The sequence below is a fragment of the Myiozetetes cayanensis genome, unplaced genomic scaffold, assembly GCF_022539395.1.
Source record: "Myiozetetes cayanensis isolate MyiCay16 unplaced genomic scaffold, myiCay2020 scf4, whole genome shotgun sequence".
NCBI classification, from domain to species: domain Eukaryota; kingdom Metazoa; phylum Chordata; class Aves; order Passeriformes; family Tyrannidae; genus Myiozetetes; species Myiozetetes cayanensis.
In genome coordinates this window covers 71,077,696-71,105,117 of record NW_026087631.1, presented here as the reverse complement: position 1 = coordinate 71,105,117, position 27,422 = coordinate 71,077,696, and the positions used below count along the sequence as shown (strand labels likewise).

General features: G+C 51.0%; 1 protein-coding gene across 1 annotated transcript in view; it reads left to right on the top strand.

Annotated features, from left to right (window-relative positions):
- Positions 1 to 350: 350 nt before the first annotated feature.
- The window catches only part of ZBTB7C (zinc finger and BTB domain containing 7C), a 146,483-nt gene continuing 119,411 nt past the window's right edge, over positions 351 to 27,422 (top strand). Inside the window, exons 1-2 of the mRNA XM_050329933.1 lie at positions 351 to 455; positions 1,049 to 1,119. The gene's annotated coding sequence lies outside the window, so the exon portion shown is untranslated. The remainder of the gene's footprint in view (positions 456 to 1,048; positions 1,120 to 27,422) is intronic.

Here is a 27,422-nt window from a genome sequence, read left to right as displayed (position 1 = left end):
GTCCGCCGCCAGCCCTCCCCACCCCGGGGTGCGCGGGAGCTGCCGCGCCCCGCCCTGTCCTGCCCCGTCCCGTCCCGTCCCGTCCCACGGCGGGGGCGATGCTCCCCCACGCCCTGCGCCGCCCGCGGCTCCCTCGCTGCTGATTCGCTTTAGACGGTGAGTTCTGGTTTTATTTTATTTTATTTTTTTTTTCTTCTTTATTTAGTATTTTAAGAAATGCTCAGTTTTCCTCCCGCTCGGCCCTGCCAGGATTCCCGGTTGGGAAGTGGGGTGTGGGGTCCCCGCCTGCTGCCTTCGCCGACGGAGGTGGACCAAGGGGGTGTCTCCCCCGCTCCGTCCCCCCCGTCCCTCCCTCCGTCCCTCCCGGTGCCCTCGGACTGTGCCCGGTTCTCCCGGTGTTCCCCGAGCTGCGGCAGCATCGCGCAGAGGCAGCACCGGGCGCTCCCGTTTTCCAGGTCGGATATTCCCCTCTTCCTGCGTGCCAATTGACCGTAATAATTACTATTTTAAATTGAGCAATTATTGTTAATTTTTACTGCTTTTTGGCGATTAGTTAACACTAGCAATTTTTATCGTATTCCCTTGGATTGTGGCAAAACTTTTGCCCGAGTTCCCGCTGCCCGCGGTCGCTCGCCGTGCCGCTGATGCGGCCCCGCGGAGCGCTCACTGACATGCGGGATCAACTTAGGGATCGGCTTTTACTTGTAGTGAGGGGTGGGATGCGCGGGGTAATCCCGTCCCGTCCCGTCCTGTCCCGTCCCGTCCCGTCCCGTCCCGTCCCGTCCCATCCCATCCCATCCCATCTCATCCCATCCCTCCTCTCTGCACCTCGCAGCGGGGCAGCGACCCGACGGCTCGGGGTCCCCCCGGTGCTGGAGAGCCCTCCCTGGCGGGTTTTAATCCCGGTTTTTATCCCGGTTTTTTGCCCGAGCTTGCGTGAACTCGGAGGCGGCTGTGGCTCCTGCCCAGCGTTGGGGTGGCACCTCGGGCGAGGCGTTGTCCCCGCTGGTGCTGAAGGAGCTCCGCGCTGTGTCACCGTGTCCCTTAGGTTCGCCTGGCGCAGGATCATCCCGCGGATAGCCCCTCATCCCGGCGGCAGCGGCGAGCCTGGGCGATGCGGTACGTGTCCTGCTGCGGGGGGAGCGGGGCTGCCCGGGGGAGAGGGGTGTGCGGGGTTCGGTGCTCAGGGACTGGCGGGCTTGGTGGAAGTATCCCTGGGATGGGCTGAGCTCGGGTTGTGGGGAGTGTGGGGGGAGCATCCCTGGGATGGTGTTAACTCCAGCGTGGGGAGTGTGTGTGTGGGGGAGCATCCCCGGGATGTGCTCATCCTGGGCGTGGGGAGTGTGGGGTGACCATCCCTGGGATGTGCCCTGTGTGGTGCCTGCATCCCTGGGATGTGCTCAGCCCTGGGGTGTGGGGAGCGTGGGGGGAGCATCCCTGGGATGTGCTCAGCGAAGGGTGAGCATCTGAGGGATGTTCTAAGCCTGGATTTGGGGAGTGTGGGGTGAACATTCGTGGGATGTGCTCATCCTGGGTGCAAGGAGTGTGGGGTGATCACCCCTGGGATGTGCTCAGTGTGGGGTGAGCACCCCTGGATGTGCTTACCACGAGTATGGGGAGCGTGGGATGATCAGTCCTGGGATGTGCCAGCAAAACATCCCTGGGATGTGCCCGGTGTGGGGTGGGCATGCCTGGATGTGCTCACCCCCGGTGTGGGGAGCGTGGGGCGAGCAGCCCAGCTGGCGTGGGTGCTTTGCCACCTCCCTCCCCATGGCAGCAGCCTTGGCATCCCCAAATTTCCCCGCTGTCCCCTGGCCACACGCGCTGTGTGGCAGGAGGGGGAGCTCGCACCGTGCCGGCTGAAAAGGACGGGGATCTGGGCAGGACAGGGGTCCCTCTGCCCTGAGCAAGGGGAACCCCCTCCTCTGAACCCCCCCCCCTTTCCACCAGCCCTCCCCGCAGCTCCGGTGCTGAATTTCCTCCAAGCCCTCCTACCCATATTGTGCTATTGATTGCTGAGCTGAACTTCCTCCCGAAATCATTAAAGCTTAAAAAATTGATGGCACAATAGAGCCCTTTATTAGCCACATAACTTTTCTTGCTTTCTTCCTTTCTTCTTAGATGTTTTTTTTTTTTTTTTTTTTTTAATCAACACAAAAGGGCAGAGCCTGAGCTCGGATTTGTGTCCTGCGTCCCTGTGAGAGCTGGGCAGCATGCCCTCCTCCACCCCAGCTGCCCACCAGCACAGCCGTGCCGGGCTGTTTATTAGGAAAAATGGCAAAGATGGAATCGATGCGTGCAGGTTTATTGTGGTTGGGTTTTTTGTTGTTGTTGTTGTTTTTCTTTTCTTTTCTTTTAATCCCAGCCCCCTCTCTTTGCAGCCTGCAGATAGGTCTATTTACTCCTGCTCTGGTAAATAAAAATATTTGAATGGGGTCTGTAATATTTTATTCCCTGTCGTGCCTGTCCTTCGGTCTAATGATGGCTGAGTTCTTGCTCGGTATTAACTTACCATTTTAGTAACAGTTGAGTTTTCCTAAAGAAATCCCTCTGGGCTGACCATTACTGTGTCATTGTATAACACAGCAGAAAGATGGATTACCTGGATGGATCTCCTCCAGCGTGACTTCACCGAGTGACAGGCTTCAGCTAATTTATCCCCACTCCCGTTGCAACTGTTGGGATGGGGTTTATAGCTTCTAGGAAATATTTGCAGTGTCTCAGGGCATGCAATTGTAAATACAGGCACTGATTTGCCAGGTGGGAGTGTTGGCAGCATCCTTCTTCATGGGAAGCCCCAGCTCCTGGAGTCAAGTTAACCCCTACGAGTTCTTCTTTAGCGGGGGAATAGAAAGTTTTCACTTCTTCTGGTTATTCAGAGAGGTGTCTGAGTGTGTCTGGGTGGAGGAGAAAGGAAGAAGCTGGAAAAAAACCAGTATGTTTATGTGTGTGAGTGTGTATGCGTGTTAAAAAAACAAATCACACGGTTTCGAAGCCAATATAACATTTTGTTGAAGGATCCCTTAGCAATCCTGTGCTGGAGCAGGGATTGAAAGTCACGTAGAGGGGACACTGCCTCGCTGTGTGGCCTTGGGCCAGTCATTTATCTTCTCTGCTGCAGTGTCAGTATCTTAGGAGTGTGGCTGCCTGTGCTGCCCCATTTTCTGCTGGCCCTGTCTCAATGCTGCACGCTCGCCCTGTCCTCCTCACCGCAGTTTTCGTGTGGCACCCTGTTAGTTCTAAGGTGCTGCTTCAGGGTGGACACCCCTAAGTGCAAAACACCCCTCCCCACAAAATGCTTCCCTGCCAGGAGGGGAGCAAGAGGTGCATCCCTCCGTGCTCCCTTGTTTTCAGAAAAGCATCAGCTTGGCTCTGGGTAGAGCTGTCCACCCTGTGAGCCCCCAGTTTGTCATCCCTGTGGAATATTGCGTGCTGCTGCCGAAAATGATGGAGCTCTAGGACAAGAATGGCTCAGAGGGGTTTGTGTTTGCAGATGACACTGAGCCGAGTGCAGCTGACGTGCCTGAGGGATCGGATGCCATCCAGAGGGACCTGGACAAGCTCGGAAAGTGGGCCCAAGTTCAGCAAGGCCAAGTGTGAGGTCCTGCACAGGGATTGGGGCAGCCTCTGGGACCAATCCTGGTGGATTCTGTCCAACCCCCTTGCCATGGGCAGGGGCATCTTCCACTAGACCAGGTTGCTCCAGCCCCATCCAACCTGACCCTCAACAGTTTCAGGGATCCAGGGGCAGCCACAGCTCCTCTGGGCAACCTGGGCCAGGGCCTCACCACCCTTACAGCCAACAATTCCTTCCCAATATCTCATCTAACCCTTCCCATTGGCAGTGGGAAGCCATTCCCCCTTGTGCTGTCCCTCCATCCCTTGCCCCCAGTCCCTCTCCAGCTCTCCTGGAACCCCTTTAGGCCCTGCAAGGGGCTCTCAGGTCTCCCTGAAGCTTTCTCTTCTCCAGCTGAATACTTCCAGCTCTCCCAGCCTGGCTCCAGAGCAGAGGAGCACCTTGGAGCATCTCTGTGGCCTCCTCTGAACTCGCTCCACATCCTTCTTGTGCTGGAGACCCCAGAACTTGACCCAGGACTCCAGGAGGGGTCTCACCAGGACAGAGCAGAGGGGCAATTATGCCTTATTAACAAAGGTCTGAGTGTACCTGGTCTGGGGTTTTGCAGTTACCAAAATCAGGTGCCTGAAGACATGTTTAGGCAGCTAAATCCAAGTGAAACCCTCCTCCTTCCTGGCTTGCCCAGGGCATCCCTGCAGTCTCAGGCCCTGTCCCACTGCAGCTGCACACTCTCCTCAGCAGTGAGGACTCTCTGTTCTCTTCTCTTGCCACGCTCCAGAAGCTTATACAATTTTTTTGGCGCTTTTCCCCGAAGTCATTATTCTGGGTTACATGGTTTGTTTGTTTATGCTTTTTGGTTTTAATCATACTTTTTTTTTTTTTTGAATTTATTTATTGTGTCTGAAAAGCTCCAGGGCTTCCTTTCCACTCCCCACTCCCAGATGGTAGCCTGTAAAAAAAAAAAAAAAAAAAAAAAAAGGAAATATTAGAATAAAAAAGGAAATGGTTTGGTTCTGGAATGAATGAAGTTTGGCTTTTCTAGAGAGGATGTGGGAGAGAAAAAGAGGTGGGGGAGAAAGAAGTCTCAGGTGTGTTTGCAGGGAAGGGTGTGCCCTGCCATGTGTTTTAAGCTCTGCTGGGTCTGTGCCACTCGTTTTACAGCACTGCTATGAAAAGGGATCCGGGTCGTGCTTTGCCTTTAATCTCACCATGACCAGCTCAAAGGAAAAAAAAACACTCCCTCTTCTGATGAATCTGTTTCATTTACTTAATGAGATCTCAGTTCTCCATTCTTGTCGTTGGGAGGAGATGCCTTGGCTTATTTACCTTATTTAGCTAAGCTGGTTGGTCTGAAAGGGTTTTCTTGGGTGGTTTTTTTTTTTTTTTGGAAGGAGGAAGGAGCAGGCGAGTGGGGAGCAGTGGGGCTTGTCAGGCTGCCGGTTTCCCTCTCCAGGGGGTTCTCCAGGTGCAAAGGGAGTTGCTCCAAGAGCAGGGCTCAGAGGAAAGGCTTCAAAGGGTAGGGTGACGCTGTCTGTCCAGGTGGCAAGGACAAGGCAAGGACAACCTGCTGCTGTTGCAGGTTGGGGTACAATTCCCAGGGAGCAGGACTGGGCTGTTGCAAGTCCAGCCACTGCTTCTGCACTGCACACCAGCAGCAGGGCTGGCATGCTGTCTTGGGGTACTTATGGAGCAGAGGAGAGATGTGGGGTGGCAGCATCTCATCCTGCTGGTCCAGCACTGGGGCATGTGCTTCTTACTCCTGCAGGAATGCAGGTCTCCAGGGCAGCTGGAGAGGCTGTCACAGCCAGGACAAGTAACGAGGACAAGAGGAAACAGCCTCAAGTTGCGTGAGAGGAGGTTTAGGTTGGATATCAGTGAAAATTTCTTCACAGAAAAGGCTGTCAAATGTTGGCACAGGCTGCCCAGGGCAGCGGTGGAGTCCCCATGCCTGGAAGGATTTAAAAGCCATGTGGATGTGGCATTTGGGGACACGGGTCAGTGGTGGCCTTGGCAGTGCTGGGGGAACAGTTGGTCCCAATGACCTTGGAGGGCTTTTCCAGGCTAAACTATTCTGTAGGTCTTTGATCTGGGACTGGCTTTGCAGGGGCCTGACCTGCTGACCTTTAGCTGCTCTTGTCATGGTCTAGGTCATCTCAATATGAAAGATCTGTCTGAGACCTTTTATTCTGCCTAAGGTGGGGTTCCCTCCTGGTTAGTCACTTAGATGGGTGCCCTGTCAGTCAGAGCTCTCTTTCTGTGTGTTTTGCTGGGGTTCTCCATGGGATCTGGGGACATCATCTGGCTCTACATCCCTTCCCCACCGACACCAACCATCATGCTTCCTGTCCTTCTGTGTGGTCTGCAGAGCCAGTGCTGCCTCTTGCTGCTTCTGTCAGGCTGCATATTGATGGCATGGCCTCAGTCATGGCTGGCACCTGAATGAATTACTGCAATACAAATAAATAAGAAAAAGAGAAATAGTATTTGCAAGAGCAGCGGGTTGGAGCTCTAACATTTATGCAGGGCCATTCATCAGAAATGACACCCAAATGTTCTGTAAACTCTCACATGCACATAAAATGCTGCTCCCAGGCTTCAAGGCAGTTGTCAGCTGTTTAATAACAAAGCTACACCATGGTTTGGGATCTGAAATGCAGAATTACTACTTCCACTTGGAGCTGCAGGGAAAATCTGGGTCCACAAATAGGATGAACTCTATTGGAAACTTGACAGGACACCCATATGAACATGATGTGGACATTTTATGTCTTCCAGTGGGTAAAACTGTCAGTTCTGTGGCTTTTCTGAAAGTTTTTGCCTCTTCCAGCCAAGCTGCCTCAAGAGAGACACAGATCATTTTGGGTTGTGGGGTGCACGATGCTCTGGAAACTCAAAGGAGGGTTTGGGTTGGAAGGGACCTTAAGGCTCATCTCATTCCAACCCCCCTGCCATGGACAGGGACACCTTCCACTATCCCAGGTTGCTCCAAGCCACATCCAGCCTGGCCTTGGACACTTCCACAGATGGGGCAGCCACAGCTTCTCTGGGCAACCTGTGCCAGAGCCTCCCCACCCTCACAGCCAACAATTCCCTCCAAATATACCATCTAACCCTGCTCCCTGTCAGTTTTAAGCTGTTCCCCCTTGTTCTCCAGGCTTTTGTCCCTCTATCCCTTGTTCCCAGTCCCTCTCCAGCTCTCCTGGAGCCCCTTTAGGCCCTGCAAGGGGTTCTCAGGTCTCCCTGGAGCCTTCTCTTCTCCAGGTGAACCCCCCCAGCTCTCCCAGCCTGGCTCCAGAGCAGAGGGGCTCCAGCCCTGGCAGCATCTCTGTGGCCTCCTCTGGACTCTCTCCAGCAACTCCACATCCCTGTGCTGTTGTTCCCCAGGGCTCTGCAGGGGGAGTCTCACACGACCAGAGTAGAGGGGGAAAACCACCTCCCTTGACCTGTTGGTCACTCTGAAGTCCTGAGCAGCCTTATGGGTTACAGACTGAGCAAAGTGGTGCCTCCCAACCTGTTGTTGCTACTTCTTGCAGATCTTCTGTCTGTTGCACACAAGATCTACCAGTCTGCAAGGTGCCCTTTGCCCTGTGGGATCTCTTGGTCTCTGTTCCTGGTGGCTTCAAACACTGTCAGAGCGTTCTCATTGCATCACGTTTAAGAACACGCAGCAGAGGAGGAGTTGGGGAGGCAGCAGAAGAGTTTACTTCTTGCCCTCTTTTATTTTTTCATTTTAATAAAGAAACTGCATTTTTATGCATCTGTTGGCTCCAGCCTTCTCCTTTCCCCAGGCTTTGTCTAGCGCAAGACCTGGAGATTTGCATGGCTGATCAAATCTGATGGCAGTAACCAAATCTTCATTAGCAAACGTATGGACCTCGAGCTAATTGGCAGGCGATGAACTCCATGACTGCAACAAAGATGAGCCCTTGTGGAGAGCACGCTGCGCCTTGGCACAGGGACACGAGCAAGAAGCCATTGGCAACTCTGAAATATAAATCCCTCTGGGGCATTTATTTTTAGGTTGCCTTGCTCTGTGGTGGAACACACGATCAAAGTAAAACCAAGAAGAGGGTGGGCAGGAGCATGGTGACCTCCGCCAGCTCAGCAGTGAGCTTGAGGTTAGAGTCTGGAAGATGTGAGATAAAATATTTTGGGGTATTCGTTGTCACTCTCAGGCATCTTGATTGCCAGTCGAACAGGGGAGAAGAGAAACATGACTGTTCAGAGTCACTGAAGTTGCTCAGCGGAGATTTGCGGGCAGTGCTGTTACTGCATCGCTGTCTGCTGGAAGTGCTTCACTTGTCAGCCTCGCCTTTACAAACTGTCTTTTTTTTTTTTTTTTTTTTTTTTTTTTTTTTTTTTTTTTTTTTTTTTGATGTTTGCACCTTGGAGTTTCTTCTGGGGGCTGGAATTTGATATTGGGGCCCTTGGTCTTCTCTCCAAGGCAATGGCACCAGGCAGGACCGGGAGTTAGACTTCAGTGATCCCTGTGGGTCCCTTCCAACTCAGGATATTCTGTGATTCTATGATTGGTGGGGAGCAGGTGTTGGCTGATGCCCTGAACTGATTAAATGAATCCCTGATATTCTGTTTCAGAGTTTTTTGTTTTCCATACAAGAAGATAAATACTTCTTGGTCAGCCTGTTGAGAGGCGTAGAGTTGCCATGTAAAATTGGAAGCAGGAAAAAAGGAGCGTGGTTGCTTTTACCAATCGCTGTTTCAAACAGCAAGGTTACAAATGAATCCTTTGATAAAGTGCAATTAATAGGATGATGCATGAATTTACTGGGCTCAGGTTTTAAATTTAAAGTGACCCAGAATAATAACTTCACTGAACAAACATCAACATGTAAATGAATTGTCAGGTTAGAAATAACTAATTTTAGGGTTCCTCTTGAAAATATGAAAAAGAGAGTGTTAACCTCAGTTTTTGTGATGTTGATGCTACTTGAGTGTCCCGTTTCAGCACATTCATCTGTACACGTACATATGGACTCCTGCAGCACAGTGTGTGTTATGTTTCTGATGCCCTTTTTCATGTCTTTTATAGAATGGTTTGGGTTGGAAAGGACCTTAAAGATCATCTCGTTCCACCCCCTTCCATGGGCAGGAACACCTTCCACTAGACCAGGTTGCTCCAAGCCCTGTCCATCCAGCCTGGCCTTGGACACTTCCAGGGATCCAGGAGCAGCCACAGCTTTCTCTGGGCAATCTGTGCCAGGGCCTCACCACCCTCACAGCCCAGAATTTGTTTGTAGCATCTAATCTGAGTTTCCTCATTTATCTTTAAACACTTCTCCCTTGTCCTATCACTACATGCCCATGTAAAAAGCCACTTCCCATCTTTTTTATAAGCTCCCTTTAAATACTGAAAGGAATGTTATCTGTGGGTCTTCAGGAGGAACGGAGAAGCAGATCATCTTACCTCCTCTAAAATAATCTAAAACCAGGTTCTGTGTGTAACAGCTGTAGTTGTGATTTTTTTGGGTCATCTCGGTTGGAGTCTGGTATGCCTGAAAACCATAAAATAAAAAATACTCCCAGTTTTCCACAACTGCAACACCCCCTGTCCCCACCCTGCACTATTTGCACATGATGCAACAATCTGTACTTTAAAGGCACCATTTCAGTAAAGCTCAATGCTGCTTCTCCTGCATTTTAGACTTGCACAGTTTTGCAAGAGATAATTGCCTGTTTGGGAGACAAAAAGCTAATTTTGCCTTGGGCTCTGTTCTTTTTCTTAGCAAAGTTGGTCCTTGTAGGGAAGCAGCTTGCAACTGGCGAGTGTGTGGATGAGTCTGGAGGGGGACGAACGGGTGGACGATGTGCAGGTGTGGTTTATAAAAAACCCAAACCAACCCAGAAACCATTTTTCTGCTGCACTGGTCACTGCTGATCGCCTTTTCCCTTGCATCCTCAGCCTCGTCTCATGCTCCACCAAGAGCTCCTGGGGATGGGAACATCTCTGTGGGTTTTGGCAGCCCCTGCAGTGGGTTCGGCAGGGGCTGTGCACCCCCAGAGTATTTGCAGTTGCGCTTCTCTTTTGCTCTTAAGCTATTTTTGCTGGTATTAGGGAGTGGCTTTATGTGGTTTCATATATGCAGACTGCTCAGACAGTGCACCCTGAGGCTGGTGGCTCTGTGCAGCCTTTCAGTGCTTCCCCAGGGCTCCCCACATCACACCGGCCCCGGGGCTCGTGGTGCCTTGGGTGGCTGAGGTGGCTGATGACTGTCTGGTGACTCATGTCCCGGGGGACACCCAGGTGACTGAGATGACCCAGAGGGCTAAATCTTCCTTCCCTTTGCTGTGCTCCACGCTCAGGGATGTCCTCTCTTGCTCCCCCGTCTCAGGTGTCTCCATCACTTTGACCTTGTGCTGTGAGTCTTCCTCAGAGTCCATTGCCAGGGTAATCCCTTTCCCACCTTCCCATGGGCTCTTCTCCTCCCTTCCCATGGCCAAAGCTCACTGTCTTGCCCCCTCCAGGGCAGGTCCTTCATCAGCTGAGCAAGAGGAGGCTCTGCTGCAGGCATGCAGGTCGGCTGGCCAGCTACACCTATAGGTTATCAATAGTAATTAATTAAGAATGTAAAGATGTGATGTACCTGCATGGAACAGCTTTTCTCTTCAGATAAGGGATGGGTGCTGATGAGAGGATGGTGGTGGTTGCCTTTGCTGCATGGCTGGGTTGGGGAAGGGCACTTGGTGTTGTTTTCTGCAGTGGCAACCGCCAGGTTTTGCTCTTCGTTGGAGCTGGAGATGCACGAGATGAATCTTTCAGGGAGGGCAAAAGGAAAAGGGAATCCTCCTCAAACCAGGCTGAGTCCTGCCCTGCCACAGGAGGTCCCATGCATGGGGAGATTACTCTGGATGAAGATATCCTCTGTCTCCGGCCAAAATCGTATGTCTGTGGGCAGCTCTTTCTGTGCCCTGGAGTCTCTTCTCCATCACAAGCTATGATTCCCTGGACTAAGGCTGGACCAAACCTTGGATGTGCTGGCAACTAAAGTAGGAGACCTCTGGGTTCCAGTGTGATATCAGAGAGCCAGGGAGCCCCCCTTTGCTCAGACCAAGGCTTTCACCCTGTTCAGGCTAACCACACTGTCCCTCTAACTCATCCACTGGAACCGTGGAATTTGGAGTTGTTTTCCTGTTTGCCTTCCCTGACTCCCACACTCCCCAATCCGTTTCTTTGCTTAATCTTGCCACGGATGTTTTCATAGAGTCACAGAATCACAGAGTGGTTTGGGTTGGAAGGGACCTTAAAGCTCATCCATTTCCACCCCCTGCCATGGGCAGAGATATCTTCCACTAGACCAGGTTGCTCCAAGCCCCGTCCGACCTGGCCTTGAACACTTCCAGGGATCCAGGGGCAGCCACAGCTTCTCTGGGCAACCTGGGCACCACCCTCACAGGGAAGAATTTCCTCCTAGTACAGATGTTTTGAAGTGCCTGTGTGATGTAGGAGGAGAACTTGTGTCTGTGGATAGTTGTTTAGTTGGGATTCTGCCGAGGTTTTTGTTTTTAATGAGATACACCATTGCTATATGTATCTATGACAGAGGTTTTGGGTTCCTTCCAGGGCGGGCTTTTTAATTTATAAAAGAATAACATTTGTGCCTTGCTTATTTTTATTATGCCTGAAGTGAGGAGTGGCCTAGATACAGAGGGAGCTTTGGCTGAGGGATAAAGTGTCAGTTCTGGTCCTTTTATGATGGATGAGATACTGAAACAACAGGAAGCAGAATGAGACTGAAAATAAAAGTGTGATACTGCAGGGCGAGGCATTTGGGAGATGGTTCACGAGCTGCAGGTGAAAAGCCTGACCTGAGAGTGAGCCTCAGCTGTGGGGAGGAAGGAGACAAGCCCTCGGGAAAGGGATCATCCCAGTGATGGACTCTAGGGAAACACTACAGCATGTGGCCATTGTGATGGAGGAGCAGGAGGGAACACACCTGCACGTGGGGCACAGCACAGGTAAGAGTGGGGGGTTGGAAAACACCACATTTTCAAGCTTTTCTTTGGAACGAGGAGGGTGAAAAGCTTTTAAGGCTGTTTTTTTTGGTTTTTTTTTTTTTTTTTTTAGGGTAGTGCAGCCAGAATGGTGCTGGAGATGCATCCCTTTGGGAGATGGGGTCTGGGGAGAGCCATGAGCATGGGCTGGTGTGCTGGTGTCCAGGCAGAGCTGGAGGACACTGCCTGCTCCTCCCTGCCCGCAGCCTTTCCCTGGCAGCTGGCCGTGGGAGCAGCGGAGCGGGGTGTTCCTGCACCTGGGCACTGCCAGCCAGCCAGGCCCAGGGCCGGGCGGGTTCGTGGCCCTGACTCCTAATTAAAAAGCAGGGAGAAACCCGAGAAGCATGAAAGTATAAGCCTGATGCTAAACCAAACCAGATGCCGCTCGGATCGCGGTGCCCCACGGGCTGGTGGAGCGAGGACACGGAGGCAGTCACCTGTAGCCTGCGTGGGGGTGGTGGGGAGGGCAGAGGAGGGAGAAGCACGAGCCAGAATAATCCCTTTTTGGTTTTTTTGTTTTGTTTTGTTTTTTTTTTTTCCTGTGGAGCGTTTTGGTCTCGCCCCTGGACAAAAGCAGGATAGTGTGGTGTGTCATTTCCTCCCCGGCAGCCATTCAGCCTGGCACCGTGTGGGCTCTGCCACCCCCTCCCCTGCCCTGGGCACAGATTGCTCCTTGTTCCAGTTGTCTGTACCACCCAGGGTTTCCTTTCCAAGTTGTCTCACACCCTTTTATAGCTGTGCAGAGGAAAGCCGTGCGGAGGAGGAACCAAGTAGGCAGGAGGGGTATCTTTAAAAACCAGGCGTGCTTTTCTGCAGAGCCACGGTGATGGAGGACTGGGTGAGCTCTGGGGATGCCCCGCACGAAGAACAGGTTCAGCCCTTGCCTTGTAGCCACAAGGGCAGCTGGTCATGTGTGCTGTGTATCTGTGAGTCTTGAAAAGAGAAATCAGCTGTATTTTTAAGTCTCGGCCCAGACGCAGTGACAGACTGGGAAGACGAGGTCCTGAGTGGGGTGAATCTGAGCTACAGGGCATTGGTTGCCCTTGGTGGAGTGTGGTGGCCCTGATGCTCTTGGTGAAAACATCAACTAGAGTTGCATCTTGTGGGATTTTTGGGGATGAGGAAGAAATCCACCTTTCCTGGATGAGCATTAGAATGTCCTACTTTCTGTTTTTCTTGAGCTGATCAGCAGCTCATTTCACCAAGGACCCATCCCACAGGCAGGACCTTTTGCCCTCACCAGTTTGCTTAGGTGGCAATCAAACAAATGACCTGGAGGCAAGCAGCAATTCATTACAGCCCTCATTTAGCATGCAGTAAAATGCGTCCTATACCTTGTCTTTTGATCAATAAGTTGTATATTACACAGAAGTGCACGAGTCAATGTCTTTACATCACGCGGAGGCCTCTCGATGGCTGCTTTTTGCTGGAGTCTCTTGGCCTGGGATGATGGATCAACGCTGGAATGATGGGGAGGGATATTGTTGAACAGTAATTGGTTACTGAATTATTTAGCTGCACAACCCCTGTAGCAGCAACAACACCATCGAACGCTTAACTTGCAGCTGTCTCAGCTGGGAAACAAATACAGGGCGCTGCAAACTCAATGGAGCCCGAGGCAGAATAATTCTGTGGAGACTGTGCTTTTAAAAAAGAGGTTTATAGTTATTTTGGCCGTGATAGTCTCATGGAGTGGGAACTGTATGCTAATCACTTACTGGCTGCAGCCTTTTAATTTGTAAGCTGATTTCTGCTGCTTTTATGAGGAAAAAATAACGTTGGTCCATTTGCAGGTTCCCTGAATTTCTGACTCCAACAGCGTTTGCTGCAGGTGCAGTTGAGTTGTATCCCTTGGATTCCTGTCCTGGGCCCCTGTGGGAGATGGGCTAATTCACAAAGCACCCTGACTTGGCAGGCAGAAAGCCCAAATCAAAACGAGTGTTACAGCCCCCAGAGCCTTGTTGCAGTGGCTTGCAGGTGATTTAAGAGCACCAGCCCATTCCACGCCTGGTTCCAGACAAGGTGTTGCAGTGGTGATCCTCTCCTTGCGCTTACCTGCAGCAGAACCTCAGCACACACAGTTCTCTCCTCAGTTTTCAGGTTGGCCATTGCTGAAAGTCCTCTACCTTTGAGATGCATCTAAAAAAAAATAAAAAGTTCAGCAGATTCTGCACAAAACTTCCTCTTGTTTTGTATCTACCTGCCTGTTGCAGGCAGCAGAGCCAGGCAGAAAGAAGGCTTTTTTGTTCTGGTACCTCTTAGCACCAACTCCCCCCACCATGAGTCCAGCCCTTCACTTGGAGCTGTTCCAGTTCCTCCCCTGCCAGGCAGTTCCTTCTGTCCCTTTGGTGTCTGTGTGTGTAGGAGTATCTAAGAACTACCTGGGGACTCTTCAGGGTTTGCTCTGAGTTGGCCTGTGATCTGGTGGCTTAAACGTGTTTCTCCCGTGTAGGTACCGCCTGTGTTCTCAAATGTGGTGCTTGGGAAGGATGGCAAGACCTGGTTCAGTGCTTTTCTCTTTAGAATAAAAGCCCAGAGCTAAACTGTTTTGCTCCTGTGGATGGATGGCGGGGGAAGGAGGTGCAGGCTGTTTGCGGGGGTTTGTTCACAAGCTGCTTGTCCCAGCAGTGCCTGGTGTTCGCCGTGGGATGGGCTGTTCCCTTGCTGCTTCATTATTTGAGTTCGTTCAGCACTGAGGAATAAGAGGTTCCCCTAATTTAGGGGTGGAGGCTGGCACACACGACGTGCCACACCCCAGAGGGGCAGTGGGTCTCCGTGAGCATTGCCAGCTGAATCTTTCCCATCCCATCACGTAGGCACGGCCGCTGGTTGATGCCCCTTTGACTTTTCCGAGCACAGTTTGATTACTGCTTTTAATTTTATCGACTTGCCCTGGTGCCTGGCGGATCCAGCACTGGAGCAGGGCATGGGGCACAAATACTCCGCTCAAATGTCCCGAACGTCCCTGTCCAGTCCCACAGCGGGAGGTCTGATGCTCACCAGTCCTGCCCAGCTTTGCTTTTCCTCCCCTTCTTGCAATTCCTTTAACGCCGCGTAACCGACAGCAGGATCCAACCCTGTGATTCAGACCTTCCCACAGACACATCTCGGGGAAGATTAATCTCCCTGATGGAAGCTGGGCCTGAGACAGCTGTGACTTTCAAGCCTCGGTCCCAAATAAACCAGGGAGATCTGGGAGGCTTGTAAGTTCCTGAGCAAGTGATGCATAAAGCAAAATAGTTACAATTAACTTCAAAGTCTGTCTTGCAAGCAAAAAAAAAAAAAAAAAAAATTCTTTCCTGGACTGGGGTTGAAAAAGGGTGGATTTTTGTGTCACATTAGCTGTGCCTTTAATACAGAGAAGGTATCTTTTTAATTCTGAGTTGTTTTGGGTAACTGATAATGAAGTTCTCTCTTTCATAAGAGCAGCATGATTTGGTCACTGGAGCAAGTTGCCTGAAGCTGGCGTGTTTGGAAACGCGGTTATTGTTGTGTAAATCAGCGTGAGGTCACTTAATTAAACACAATCAGGGCTTTGTGGGTTTCTGAAGGCAGCAGAGTGGAGTGGTGGGCAGAGCAGGGGGGGCGGCAGGGCTGGTGCAGGGGATGGAGGCAGAACCTTTTGCACAGTCCCTATGTCCCTGTACCTTGCAGGTGGTGGAGCCGAGCAGGGATGGATGGATGGAGAACATGGGAAGACCATAGGGAGCTTTAGACTTTGCCCATCTCCCCATCTGGATTTTTTGGGGTGCTGCATGGAGCCGGTACACGCACCCCGGGCTTGAGGGGTTTGGCTGGTGCTTTCCAAGCACCATCCAGCAGCTCTGGCTTTGCAGCCCCACCGTCTCCTTCCTGCACGGAAATGCCGGGTGAGTTTCTTCCGAAACAAACTCCACGTTGGCAAGGCAGCCCTGTCTCTGTTTCATGCATCCTTGCTTTCAGCGTGGGGCTGGAGCTTGCATCCCAGGAAAATAATACATATCCAGGAGGCCAAGACAAACAGTGCCTGCCTGCTTTTTTTATGACCTCTTGTCGTTCCTCCCAGCCATCGACACTATTCCCTTAATAGAGGGCTTTTTGATCTCCAGGGGAAACTTTCTTACTTCTCAGGGTTAAAACAAAGGCAAGGGAAGGTCTGGAAAGACCAGGGACTCCTGCTTTCTGCAGCCCTTTTCGTGGCAATCTTTTGATTTAGAACCGCATTCGGGTTCAGAACTGCGGAAGATGAGCAGGTTTTAAACTGATGGGCAGGAAATTTAGATTAGAGATTGGGAAGAAATTCTTGTCTGTGGCGGTGGTGAGGCCCCAGGTTGCCCAGGGAAGCTGTGGTTGCCCCTGGATCCCTGGAAGTGTCCAAGACCAGCTTGGACAGGGCTTGGAGCAACCTGGGATAGTGGAAGGTGTCCCTGCTCATGGCAGAGGGGTGTAATGAGATGGGCTTTAAGGTCCCTTCCAACCCAAAGCATTCTGAGATCCTATAAAAAGGACTGTTAGATTTTAGTGGGAAATGCAGGCAGTGCATTTCAATAAAAGTGAGATGCTCCAGCTGACAGCCTTCCCCCCCAGGACTAACCCAGCAGTTTATCTCATCCTCGTGACTTCAAGCACAGACGGTGGCCCCACAAACCCCAGGGCCCTGTGAAAACTACCAGGAACATTGGGTAGGTGGAAATAATGCAGCCCAGTGCTTGGGACAACAGCATCAACTCTTCTTGAAGCACCTGGTATCATGTCCTGGCGTGGGTTGTCCACTTTGGTTGGTGGACTGAAGGGGAGAGCAGGATGCACTTCTGCCTTCATGGTTTGGAGGAGAAGCTCGGAATCATGTCTGCCATTCAGACTTAGAGGCAAAGAAGTGATTTGTTTAAGCCATGGGAATTTTTTTTTTTTTTTTTTTTTTTTTTAATTTGGAAACTGCCAGAGGGGTTTTGAACCTCCAGGGCTTGCAGTTCCAAGTGCGACAATTAAAAGTTTGGGGGTATTTAGTGAACTCTGCATAGCTGTTTTTCCTCTTTCATAGTTCCATCATACCTTCTAATTAATTCCCTTTAATTGATTTTAATTTCCTTTCCTCCTTATTTCTCCTTCCGTATAACTAGTGCTGTCATCCTTTTAGTTTGCCTTTCATGTTGGAGGCTCTCTATTTGATTTCGTTTCATCCGCGCTGTGTCTTGCAGCTATTTCATTCCTGGAAAGCTCCGGCTCCAGAGATAAAATCTAAGTGGATTCAGGGAACCTGAAAGGATCGCATGCTTCATGGCCCTCTCTTTGGCAACACGGGAGATAAACAGAACACGTAATAAAAAGATCCGTCCCCCCTTGGAAAAGGGCCATTTCCCGCCACCCGTATTTTTGTGGTACCGTCATGCCGTGGATGCTCTTAGTCACCGGAGACAAGATAAAGAGCCCTCCTGGTATCCAGTGCTGGCGGGTGTCTGAGGCTGAAACGGGCCCTTGGGATGACACACCGTCTCGCTGCGTTTTGATTTGCCGCCCGCCGTTCTGCCCGGCAGCATCCCCCCAAATTCCCACTGCCTGGGACAGCTGGCACGGGGGTCTGGCAGCCTGCTGGCAGCCGTGATCCCTGCCTGGGCAGGGGGGACACAGGGAGGGTGGCGGTGCCCTGGTTTTGACCCGATGAGGGCAAATTATTAAAATCTTGACATTTGTCTCCCACAGCTTTCGGTTTTAATGTGCGCTAAAGGGCACCCTGTATGTTTTGATTGAGGTACTTTCCAGCCCAGTCAAAAAATAAAAAGGTAGAAGCAAGCAAAACCGCTGTTGAACACTCAGAAGGGTCCTGAGGGCTTGGATCTGTCCATGTTGGTGGTTGTCAGCAGAGCTCCATGTAGCTTGGCTAATATACAGGATCTGAAGAGCTGGCTGAAGGGTAGGGATCATAGATTTAAGTTTTACACACCTTCACTTCCTGAATGGAATTCCAATTCCTTTGCCTAATCTAACCTTTTTTCCTGCTGCTCCTCTGCTCACAATGATATTTTAACACTGTCTACCCTCATGTTTTCCACGCAACAGAGCTAAGTGAAGTGATGGTGGCGTCCTCTCTTCTTGAGAGGAAATGAATGCCCATCAGCATCCAATTCCATCTGGAACTGACCCAGTTGTCTACATTATATTGTAGTACTGGTAAAGTTCTGGACAAGTTAACACTGAGATCATGAGGGCTGTGGTTGAGGGTCAGCTGGGGACTTTGGGGGTGAGGAAGGTCTTGGTGGGGAGTAGACGGAACATGGACAGCACATCACGTGGGGATGTGCAGCTATTTAGGGTTGGATTGTGGGGCAGCGTTTCAGAGGCTGACGAAGAAACTTTGGGCTAATCCTAAGGAAAGAAATAGCTGAATTTGTGTGGAAATTGGTAGTAGAGCAAGCAGCAGGAGGAACGTGATCCTGGGACCTCAAGGTGCCAAGAAGAGCAGTGCTAGAGAGAAAAACATCTTCTGCCACCAGAAAGACTGACTCATGCTACCTTGAAGTTCACTGTGGATTATTATTATTATTCTACTAGCAGTGTGAATGGTAGTAGGAGCAATTTATTCTTGGAGGGTCCCCAGCCAGTCCTGAGTGTGTTGTGGTGAGTGTCTGTCATGGCAAGATGATGGAACAGAGTGGGTGGGCGATGTTCAGGCCTGGTCTGTGAGCTGTAGGGTCTGGCTTTGCAGAGCCTAGCACCCTTTTAAAGGGTGGTGCAGGACTTATCTAATGAGGTCTTAATGAACTGCCCCTCTTTGACAGGGGAGAAGTCTTACAGCTCTCTGCTCTGTCCTGGTGGGACCAAGCTATGGCCAGGAGCTGGAGGGGCATCCGGGGTAACCCTGGGGCTGTCCCCGCTGTCTGGGAGCCCAGGACTGACGTGGCTCTGGGCCAGGCAGTCCCCAAGATGTAGTATTTTGCAATAAACTGATCTGAGCACTTCATGCCTTTGCATTTGTGGGTGAATCATCCCGGCGGGAGCCGAGAGCGAGCAATCTCTGGAGGCAGTGCCGAGGTGGCAGCGGGGCAGGTCTCTGCCAGCCCCAGGCTGGGTGGCAGTTATAGGGGAGCCTCCTTGCCTCCATTCTGTCTGGGCACGTCCTCAAGGCTGAATCTGGGGGCTGAGGGGAGAGCAGCTGGTCCTGAGAGCAGCAGCATCTTCTTCTCGGAACTTTTGGGCACTTGGGGAATTATAGAATGGTTTGAGTTGGGAGGTCATCTACTCCAAGCCTCTGCTATGAGGAGGGACATCTTCAACTAGGTAGGTTGCTCAGAGCCCCATCCAGCCTGACTTTGAATGTTTCCAGGAATGGGGCATCCATGACTTCTCTGGGTAACCTGTGCCAGTGCCTTACCACGATCAGCATGGAAAAATCCATTCTTCTGTTTAGCCCAAACCTACCCTTTCTAAGTTTAAAACCATCACCCCTTTTTCTTTTGCAACTGGCCCTGCTGAAAAGTGTGTCCCCATCTTTCTTATAAGCCCCTTTTAGGCACTGGAAGGGGCTCTGAGTTCTCTCTGGAGCCTTTTCTTGTCCAGGCTGAACACCCCCAGCTCTCCCAGCCTGCCTCAGAGCAGAGGGGCTCCAGCCCTCGGAGCATCTCCGTGGCCTCCTCTGCTACAGGAGCAGAAGGACTCAGAGATCCTTCTCCAAGGTGTGGTGGGGAAATGCTCGTCTCCCCTTTGTCATAAAAAGCCACCACAAGAAAGTTTTGGGGAGCCAGCCCTGGGCTGCTGTCTCCACCTCCCCGAGAGCTTGGCAGACCCTTCGCCCCCCGCGCCGAGTGAGAGAGGATGTTTTATTTCCTCGGCAGTCAGCCTCTTGGCTGAGCATCCCTCGGCACTGTGCTCCCGACTCTTCCCGCTCCCATCTTAATAACTGTAAAGATCAGGGTTGCCAAGGTCTTCCCGTTGCTATAGTGAGATTAGATAGGGCAGAGCGCTGCATTCCCTCTGCCGAGGGGAGAAATCACTCCCATCCCTTCCCTGGGCTTCACCAGCCAGGTTTTTATTTTTTTTTTTTTTTCATCCACTGGCAGCTACTAATTGCACCTGAAAGACACTGCTACGTGTTTCACTGCAATTAATATTTCATAGCCTTTAAAAAATAAAAAAAAACCTTAAAAAAAAAAAAGGGAGAAAAAATTAATTATCGAGGCATTTTCTCCTGGAACCAACTTAAGAGACTCTCCGTCTGGAACGAGTTTACAGCGCTAACTGTGAAGTTAAAATATTTATCTTCATAAACACGTCACTCGAGCCGTGCTATTCCTCGCAGGGTCATTAGCAAGAGGCACGTTAGTCCAATGAGGAGGTGCCTGGGAGACACAGATTTGCCTTTTGCTTCTGGGCGGGGTTAGGAGATGATTTATTAAACGAATTTGAGAGCTGCGAGTCTGGCCAGACCTCTGAGTCAAACTGCTGTAGGAAAAAAAATCCCACCAGCCGGAGGTCTTGCAGGCAGAAGATGGGGTGCAGTCATTTGGACACGGTTGATTATTATTTCCTGGTGTGGAGGTGTCCTCCCCAAAAACTCCCGAGGACGTACAGCAACTGATCCAGGGACCGTCAGATTGCAGGAGGTAGCTTCTATTTTAATTTTCTTAGGTTTTATTTTAAATTTTTTTTTTTTTACTTAGATTTACTTTTAATTTTCTCAGGTTTTCTTTTAACTTCCTTAGTTTTTATTTTAATTTTCTTGGCGCGCCTGGGGGGCTTGGGTAGGTTTATGTAAGAATTCAGGTGAGATCTCCCTGAATATAGGAGCGCAGAGCTTGGGGTATGGCACATGTTCCCGCCCCTCCACCTCCTTTTTTGGGTTTAAATTGTTGGGTTTGAGCACATAAAGTTTAACCCCCTGTAGCCCAGTACCAAACATGCCCTGGAGAGTGATGTCTTTGTGTGGGGAGGGGATGGAGGGTTTAGGTAACAGAGTGCCTTTTTGGACTTGGGGCTGCGTTATGTGTATTATGTTGGGTGCTGGTATCCCAGGACATGGAGTGGGGTGAAGGACATGGGTCTTTTGGAGGTGTTGCTGCACCATGCACTTCCCAAAGCTCCTGTCTCTGCTGGGGACCCAGAGGTGTTTGTGTCTGCCTGGTCTTGGGACTGAAGAGGAACCCATTAGGGAAGAGGCAGTGGTGGCCCCATGGCTGGTGACAGTGGCAGTGAAGATTATTCAAGATGAGGAGCTTTTTTTTTTCCCCTCTGAAATCCTCTTCTTCTCCTTGGGTCCCCATCAGTCAGGTATGCAAATGACATAAGGAATGACACATGGTCTGACCAAGATCATTCCAGGGTCTTGCACCCCAGTCAGTGCATGGGGCTCACCCTTTGCTGCACCTTGGGTAGGTGGGAGGGGGATGGAAGGAGTGTGTGACAGCTGCCAGGTTGCACAGGTTCAGAACAGAGAAAGGGAGAAAGTAAGTGTTGTTGTTGGGGGCCTGGGAAGGCTCTCCTTTCTTGCCCTCTGAGCAGATCGATGTAGCCTTAGCAAGCCTGGAGATACATTAGTCTTCCTCTCCAACAGCAAACCTCAATTTTTGAGTCAAATTTGTGAAAACAGATCTCCTGAGCAGCACTTCAAGCTCTCTGTGTAAAGAGGACTGTTGGTGGAGATCCTGTTTTCTGGAGGAGACCAATTCTTGTAGAGATTTTTCAGTGGGTCGCAATTTGTGCCTTCTGCCCTCGCCTCTTCCACGTGCTGGCTGCTGACCTTCCCCAGATGTCCTGAGGTTTACAGCCCGAGGTGCTTGTCAGAAGAGCTTTCTCTTACTTTACTGGCAGGATTTGCAGTGGCAAATGTCACTCAGTGTTGACTGCCTGGTCTCTGCTTAGGCAACCTGAAATCTTGATGCTCTCCTTGCTCCCACCACTGCTCTTGGCTCGTGGGAAGCGCTCGCTGGTGCTCCCCACGTACTCTTCTCACACATTTTTCGTCAGCTCTGTCATGACTTAATCTGATCATCATTCAGCAGTGATGGCTAAATGGCAGGGGGTGTGCTCAGCACTAATCACTTGAAGGAGATGTATGCAAAGGTTACATCCTGGTGGTAAATGTCGCGCCCTGTGCAGTTCAATCAGGGCTGATATTTATGTGATCGTGCTCCACCGTGCCAGATGGAGAGCCCTCCTCCCAGAGAAACCCAGATCTTTTGGCTGCAGCAGGACCTAACCCCCATTTCTGGGAAGTTCTGTTGGCTGCCCTTTTCCAGCAGAAGGTTCCTGCTGCTGGTGCTTGGGTTGCAGCTGCCACAACGAGCATCCCTGGCTTACAGGATACAGGGACCTTTTGAGGGAGCAGCTTGTGCTTCACCAAGTGTGACCTGGTGGCATCGTGGTCAGTGTCCTGGATAGGTGGACCTGGATTATTTCTGTTCTCAGTCCTGTGTCTTTTTGATATAAAACAGAGGAAGGAGTCCCTGGTAGGTGCTTGCAGTTTAGCTCCTGTGACAGTGGAGTTGACGCTCTGCATGTAGAAGGGGCCTGGCAGAGCTTTGGCCTTGATATGAAACCCACACATGGGTGTCCAGGTGAGGAAATCTCTTTCTGGAAAGCCACGGGGGCTGAAGGGTGTGATTGCCCTTGGCAGAGTGAGTTTATTATAGTTTTAGGTAGAAGGGTGTTTTGGAATAGTGTAGAACTTGGTATAAATTTTGCTCTCAGGAGTTTCCAGGGATGTCCAAAACCAAGAGTGAAGGAAGGGAAAGGTCAGAGTGGGTTGGGGAAGAACACACAAGAAAGAATAAATGGAAAAGTTGAATAAAAGCAACTTCCCTGGGTATGGGGATAAGGAGGGGGTGGGTCACAGCTGGGGTGGGGGCTGGATCTGGTGTCTGGGAGTGCCTACTGGAGGTCAAATAGCAGGAAACAAGCTGGGATGATCGTGATGAGGCCGATGGTGGACTGGCAATAGGACTGGGAAGATAAGAAGCAGCAGTAGGCTGCAAGGGAGCAATTCCATAGGGTATTCTCAAACTACCAGAGAGACCTTGAGGGTGTGGGGCGTGTCATACTTGGAGTACTGAACGGTGCTTACAGCTGATCAACTACTCAACTGCCTTTTCTCACACTCCGTGACAGAGGGGGGCTGTGTGGGCCCAGGACGCTCAGCCCTTGTCCGTGCTGAGGAGCAGCAGACACCCACGAGCACGTAGGTACCAGCCTCGGTGACACTATCCATGTGTGACTGCTGCATGGGGGAACGTGGGGGAAAAGCTGGGATGCCCTGCAGGGGGAGCAGGGACAGAGGGGAGGATGCTCTCCCAGTTTCCCCTGGGACGCCACAGGGCACTTGGAGCTCGTCTTTGGCCAGGAGGGTGTCCGATTCCTTGGCGCAGCGGCCGCTGCTGCCGGCTGTAGTGTTCATCTCCCGCTTTCCCAGCCGTGCCAGGAGACATGAATTATGTATGGCCACTAAAACTCTCACCCTGTTGCTTCTGATTACAGAGAAATTACGGGTTACTGGGCCAGACTGTGCAGCCTGGTGACATCTGTGGGGCTTTGATGCCCTGGGCAGAATTCGGTCAATGATGCATTGCTAAGCGCAGGTGCTCCAGCAGCAGCCTGACCTCAGCCCTGGAGCTCCTCTTTATCCCAAGCCTGGATTTCACAGGGAACTTGCAAGTCCTGAGACTTGCCTCAAATCGTCTGTGTAATTTTTTTTTTTTTTTTTTTTTTTTTGGGCAAGGCATCTGTTTTGGGTGCTGTTTCCCGTGACTCAGAGGGTAAATAGCAGTTGCTGTGCTCACCTGGTTTGCTTGCTAAAAATGAATGTGAAACAGTTCAGGGGCTTGTTTCCTGGTTGTTTCCTTCTATTTCGGGCAAGTTCATCTCTGATTATGGGCTGTCAAACCTCAGAAATTCGTAGCTGTCTGTCCACTCTCTAATTTTTTATTTTATTTTAAATGGAACAGAAAAGGAACATAGCCCTCTTTTAGTGTCAAGTCATAAATACTCCTGAGAGCAGGTGGATTTTGCAGGACTCCTGGTGTACAACAGGTGAGGATGCATGCCTGGGTAGTGATGCAAGTGTGGGGAGCAGCCCAATTTCTTGGCAGTGGACAGTAAGTACTGAGAAGCTTTTCTTACGAGCACATTAAAACATTTATGTCCAGCTCCACAGATTTCCCCTGGGCCGTTTGTTGTGATATGCCATACTGGGAATGTCATGAAGAGGAGGACTTTCTTTCTGTGCTACATTTAAGACCTACAAAGCTGTAATTATAGTCATTATTTCGAGGCCATTTCCCATTCTCTGGTGCCCAACAGGGAAGGCAGAAGGACAGAGCTGGGCAATGAAGGCGTTGGGGTTGGTGTGGATTTGCATCCAGGCAGGGCTGTGCTTGGTGTTGGAGGAGATGGGGAGATGCACGGGATGTCTGGGAGGAGGTGGCTGCGCAATATGTGCCCACACAATTGCAAAGGCACACACAACCACACTTGCACACACTTTTTTACTCATGCTGGACCACTGTCCCATGGCACAGACCCTGATGTGTCCCTGTGCCATGTGCTGGGGCTGGCTGAGATCACCTTGGCTTGCAGGGGACTGTAGATAAGACAGAGCACCTCTCCCACGAGGAAAGGCTGAGAGAGTTGGGGTTGTTCACCCTGGAGAAGAGAGGGCTCCAGGGAGACCTTAGAGCCCCTTCTAGTTCCTAAAGGGTCTACGAGAAAGATGAGGACAGTCCCTAGCAGGGCCTGTTGCAATATCACAAGGGGTAGTGGTTTTAAACTAAAAGATGGTCCATTTAAACTAGATACAAGCATGTAGGTTTTTACAATAAGGCTGGTAAAACACTGGCACAGGTTGCCCAGAGAGGTTTCCATCCCTGGAAACTTTACAGGCCAGGTTGGGTGGGGCTCTGAGCAACCTGTTCGTGGCAGGGGGTTGAATTAGATGATCTTTAAATGTGGCTCCCAACTCAAACCCCTCCGTGAGTCCTCCTGGATCCTGGCATCAGTCAGCTCTTGCGTGCTGATGGGAATGCTGCTGATCTCTACACTTGCTGCAGAGCAGGTATCTACAGGCAGGTCAGCCTGTGGGGGGAAGCAGGGTGAGGACAGGCAGCAAAAAGCTGATGGTGGAGGACTGGAATTCATCCCAGGAGGTGGGGTGTGCCTGGGGGCACACCTGGGTGTTTCCCTCTTTTGGCCACTACCTCCCTGTGTGACCACAGCAGGTCCCTCCAGGTTTTGTGTTTCCACTGTGGTGTCGGTGGAGCATCTCTTTGCTTTTCCAGGGCAGGGATTGTCTTTGATGTTGCCAGTAAAGCAGTCGTGGCTGGCCTAGCATGATAATATTCCCCCTTGGCAAGGTCTGTGGGCCTCTCTGTAGTATGGATGGGGAATTGTAATGACACAACTTCAGCCAATGCCCAAAGCCAGTAGCTGTGGTTCTTCTGATGTCCTTAAGGAGGTGGAAGATGTTAAGGTCTGCAGTGAAATGACCCTGTCTTGCACCAACCATCCAGACTTCTAGGTTGTTGCCTCATAAAACTTGTAGAAAATACACAAAAAGTTCAAAACAAGGGATGGCTTAGGTTTTCCTCTGAGCCCCAAAGATGGTTATTTTGATCTTTTCAAGCTTCGTAGAAGGCAGTGATGGGTGGGATAATCACCTGGAATGAAAGAGGTCGATGAAAGAGTTTTGGTGCAGTGAAAAATGAGATGGGGAACCTTAGACTGCTGGCCATCCAGCTGACTTGACTTTAGCCGGGGAGTGTCCATCTTCATGGAGGGGGTTGTTAAGGATTGGAACGGATTGTCCAGGGAGGGGGTGGATCCCCATCCCTGGAGGTGTCCCAGGAACCGCTGGACGTGGCACTCAGTGCTCTGGTCTGAGGGACAGGGTGGGGATCGGGCACAGGGTGGACTTGATGGTCTTGGAGGGCTTTTCCAGCCTTAATGATTCTGTGATCCCACCAGGAGGTGGGATGATTGTGTGCGATGTAGAGGGGGAGTGGCTCCAGAGAGAGAGGACTTGGAATGGGCAGCACGAGGGAGGAGCACACAGCTCAGTCTCATCTGCTGGGGGCTGGAGCTAAGTGTTTGTTGTGGTGCTAATTTTTCTGCTAATGAGCAAAGGGCGAGGCTTGAGATCTGGCTGCTTGGCTGTGTTGGGGTTTTAGAACAGGACAGGGTGGGATTAATGCAAAGTGGTTCAGATCTGAGAGGGAGAGTGGGTTATTTTCCCTTTTAAATCCTCTGTGGGCTCTTCACAATGAATTTCTGGTGACTTCCATGGTGTGAGCTCTGCTCTGGCTCCATGCATGATCTTGACCAAGCCACTCTAGACTGAGATACACTAAACTGATTTTGGTGAGTACCTAAATAAGGACTGGAATCCCCATGCACCTGGTCCTTAGCTATGGAGCCCGTGAGTTAATCCCATCTGGGGACTACCCAGGCACATAAGCTTAAGTTTGTTTATCTGGTAATTGAATTCCTGTGCCCTTTTTCCCACCTGGGGGATCAGACATGATACTTTTCTCCCAAGCTCCGTGGGGTTTATGGGGCAGCTGGAAAGATGGGGCTGCAAAAGTATGGAGCTTTCCAGAAAAGTAGGAGTGAATTTGCCATCTATTCCTTGCGGTGGTGATTTGTAAAGCCAGCTGATGCCTCTGGACTAGTGATCACAGCCTGCCAGAGGTAGATCTTTCAGGTCTCTCTGATGCTTTGGCTTCTTTGCTTCTTTGTAGGTGGACGTGGCTGGAATTTTAGGGCCCCAAATGTCCAGGAGACCATCTGAGCAAGTTATTTTTGCTAGGGTTGAGGTTTTTTTGTTGTTGTTGTTGTTGTTGTTGTTTTTGTTTTGCTTTTAGTCAAAAGGCCTCCTCCCTTCCCCTTCAAACCCTTCCTCTGCTCTCCATTTATTCCTCTGAAATCCTGTTTCCTTCTTCCCACCAGGGTTCCCTCCCTACCAGGAAAACCCAAGCTGCATATTTTAGTGCTTGAGATAGACATAAAATAGGATGGAGGGTCTGGGCACCTCCACTTCAAAACGCGTGCCGTGCCTCGTGAAGGTTTCTCCAAGCAGCTACAGCCTGCAAATGCCGGCCAGGAGGAGGCTGGCCTCTTGGAGAAGGTCTTTTTGCAGGAGGTGGCTGCGTGCTGGTGTTCAGAGCACCATTAAATGCAGGCTGGGTGATTCCCCTCCAATCAGTCGGTTTTCCAAGCCCTTACTCCCGTCTCCACACAGCCAAGGAACAGCCTGGAGGAGCACGAGGCTCCCAGTGCTGCTGGTGTAATTCACCCTCCCCGGGCAGCATCTCCAATTTTGCCGTCATTTACGAGGGTGCAGCTCTGCTGGCTCTGCTGGGATCGTCATCCCTGCGTGGTAATGGAGGAGTAGTCAGGCTTTTTTAATCACTTATTCCGAGTGTAATTCCCAGGCCGTTCTGAGTCACGCCAAGGGCTGCACAACGAGGCGTCCCAGCCTCCGTCCCGCACGTTGGCGGCCGATGACATCGGTGGTGCAGAGCCCTCCCAGCCCTGCCCCTGCACACACAGCCCAGGGAAAAAACAGGTCCCTCTCTGCTGGGAAAAAAGAAGTGCAAGGGGTAAAATGTATCCTGGGATCCCCTGGGATGAGATTTCTGGGAAGGAAACGTCCCATCTCCCTCAACCCAGCAGGCTGGGGGAGATTGGGTTAACAGCTCGTTATTGCTGGTGCCCTCAGGGGACAAAGCAGTTTTACTTTGTTTTGGTTTGATATTAAAGGCATCCTTTAAAGAAGTGTCGGCCCATAGATTGTCATTTTTTTGATTAAAAAATTGTAGCTGCTTGCCTGGGGTGTATTCAAGAACAGCAAGGAAGAGACTGTATTAGGTTAATAAGT